This window comes from Durio zibethinus, chromosome 16, assembly GCF_047325235.1.
Source record: "Durio zibethinus cultivar Kanyao isolate XHJ-2024 chromosome 16, ASM4732523v1, whole genome shotgun sequence".
NCBI classification, from domain to species: domain Eukaryota; kingdom Viridiplantae; phylum Streptophyta; class Magnoliopsida; order Malvales; family Malvaceae; genus Durio; species Durio zibethinus.
Window position 1 is genome coordinate 344,396 of NC_143177.1, and position 3,086 is coordinate 347,481.

Genomic DNA, 3,086 nt, shown 5'->3' on the forward strand with positions numbered 1-3,086 from the left:
ATATTCTTTTCGGGTAGGGCTGACATTTATTTTGTTTATTTTTTCACAAATAATTGAAGTGATAGGTTTGGTAAACCAAGTCATTATTCAAGCCAAACTGCCTATAAAAGTTATTCGATGATGCTGACATGTTCCAATATATAGTATAGGAATCTCCACAAGTTAATTTATCTGAAGGTGAAATGTGAAAAAAAAAAAAAAAAAAAAAAGAAGTAAACCTATATTTGCTTCCATGGTAATTCATCATTTTTGTTTGTTTAAGTTACCATGTATCTTCCCCTCCCATTCCAATTTCTGGTGGTGGGAACCCTAACTCAAATTGCTTGTTACCCTATTAACTAGACTTTGTGTGAAATGAAATGCACATTAATTTTGAGTTTTCTAACCCATACGGATTATATTGGTCTAATAATCTTATTGGTAAAGAGAAATTTTTTTTTCTTTTTAATTTGTGAATCAATATTCAATTTTTGTGAGAAATATTCCAAAATTAAAATTATGAAGGCTCTGAATGAAGAAAAAATATGCATTGTTATGATTGCCTATGAATGAAGGACACGGTATCCAAACATATACATTTGTGTGGGTAGATGGTTGGGTGCACAGTTGAAATCACTTTGGATTCCATTTTGAAGGGTTTACCAAGTTTTATATACAATACTTGGTTAAAGATTTTTTAAATAAGCAATTGCCTAAAATATTTATTAAAAATAGCAATCTACATTTCCAATATATAGTTCATCTTTTGTTTTTTGCTAGGACAGGAGTTCTTAGTCAAGACAAGTTGTCCAAAATAGTGTTTGAAATGGCATGAACTCCGATCACTTTAGTCCCTCCCTGTCAAAGTGGGTTTTTCTGAAGTATATATTTATGCTGTTTTGTACTGATCATCGTCACTCATCAGTTACTAGCAATGTTGCATAGTGAATTTTCAACTGCTTTGGGGCTTACATGCCAAATTGAGTATAGTCTTTCATTTATATCCCACTTGTTTAATTTGCATTAAAGAGATAGAGATGAAATTAAGGAAATTAAGTCTGTTTCTTTCTTCCTTTTCTTGGTCCTTTTTTGTGCTGATGGAGCTCAAGTGCTCAACACATTCATAAAGGTCAGTGTGGAATAAAAAATCCACTTCCCACGGTAGGGTGGTAATCAGCTTTTCTTTGGTACAACAAAAAAGTGTGTTTGGAGAGAGAAAGAGTGGGGGAAAGAAAAACTCCAATAATACAGTGGATATATGTTACGATGTTGTACATTAACATTAGAGCAGGCACGAGGAGAAACTCTTACACAACAGATCTGAGAGAATATTTATTCTCTCACTTCTCAGCCCCAACAACATATAAAACAACGAAACTGATGCCTGCAAAGCATATTTTCTGCACATATACTAACAATTGACATTGATGGCCTTAACAGAATAAGAAAGTGAACGATTTTACTGTTAATAAAAGTAATACCAAAAAAAAAAAAAGCTTCAAAACCGATAGTACTTTCATTACAAAACTCTACCTCAAAAATGAATTTCACCATTTCTTTCCTAAATTATACTACATGTTATCAGGAAGGTATAAGGCAAACCCAAACTAGGATTTTGATCAGATTGTCCTTTGCTGACATCTGATTACACAATTTTTGAGGAGAGATGATGATTAATTCAAACAGCTCAGGAGGGATAGACAAGGAAGGAGAAGAAGAGAAGGGCGGGAATGGGATAGAGGAATTCGCAAACTCTACATCAGAATGTTGTGATATAGAGGTTACAAAGAAAAGGAAAACAAGAACAAGAAACACTAAACGGGGTCTTACAAGGTCAAGAAAAGGTCTTACAAGGTCAAGAAGATAAAACGTAAAAGAATAACAAAAAAAAAATTGAAAGAAAAGAGTGAAAAAAAAAAAAAAAAAGCTCAGGTAGGATAGCACCAAATTAAGATGAACAAGCCACTGTCAGATAGGAGTTGTTGGCACCAAATTGGATTAATCCACCAATAATTCCATTCTTCAACAGTACTTGCTTGCCCTTGAACATACTCCCATACATCAGTACTAGGTGACCTGCATGAAATACATGACAAGATTTTAGCGAAAGAAATGAATTGATAATTCCTAAATTAATCAATTTGTTTTTCAATTTGAGTTCTGCAGATATAAATTAATTAGTAGCAACATGAAAGAAGATCGAAGAGCTTGAAAGTGGGAGAAATTTCCATTTGTTTTCTAATTATTTCGATTATGAAATGTTTGAACCTGCTGAAAGTGCAAAAGAAAATGCATATACAAAGGTAGGGCTTTAGGAATATGTTTGACAAGAAATGATGAGAACCCACAGAGAAAAGATGAGAGCTTTGACATTCTACAAAAAGCTTTTTCTCATACCCTGTGGAAGCTTGTGGTTTGCTTTCTTATCTGGAAGCTTTTCTTTTTCCTCCATATTTTCTAGAGAAAGACAGGTAATGAGAATTATAAGCACAGGTAAAGGTTAAAGTCTGTTCGTTGGAGAAAAGTGAGAGATGGGGTAGGCTTATAAAGCCAGAGGGCTGACTCTCTGAGATATCAGTGGGAAAAGGGGAAGATTTGGGGTAGCCCATGGATCTGAAAGCAGCATGTCCAAACCCAAAAATAATGATAAAGGTCGTTCAATTCCGTATAAGAGCATCCTTTTAATATATAGAATTAGTGAAGTTTTAAAATTTATTAAATGGAATTAAAAGATAATTTGTTTGCATTTTTCTTATAGTATGATTAGAAGTATTTTTAAATTTTATTTGGATTTTTTATCCTAATATCTAATATAAATATGTAAAAACCAAAGCTTTTGGTAAAAATGAAAAAAATCCTATGTGATCGGTTTAAAATATTGACATGTAGATAATTTTAAAAATCGTCACATTACATCTAAAAAATATATTTTATTTTATTTTATATATTTTTTATTTAAAAATAAAAAAAATTAAATTGATTATATTTATATTTTTATTATTAACCTTAATTTACTCTCAATTTAATTCACATTAAAAGTATTAAAATTTTAAAAAATTTTTTGTTTGATAAATTAAATCAATCAATATATAATTAATAATTAATAA

The 3,086-nt window shown here is 31.1% G+C and overlaps 1 long non-coding RNA gene across 1 annotated transcript; it reads right to left on the reverse strand.

The window, feature by feature from the left end:
• Nucleotides 1-1,476: 1,476 nt before the first annotated feature.
• Nucleotides 1,477-2,514, reverse strand: LOC149514173 (uncharacterized). The gene is made up of 2 exons (XR_016328463.1): nt 2,377-2,514; nt 1,477-2,055 (listed from the first exon to the last, which is right to left on the reverse strand). It is a non-coding gene; the product is annotated as an uncharacterized LOC149514173 (long non-coding RNA).
• Nucleotides 2,515-3,086: the final 572 nt, after the last annotated feature.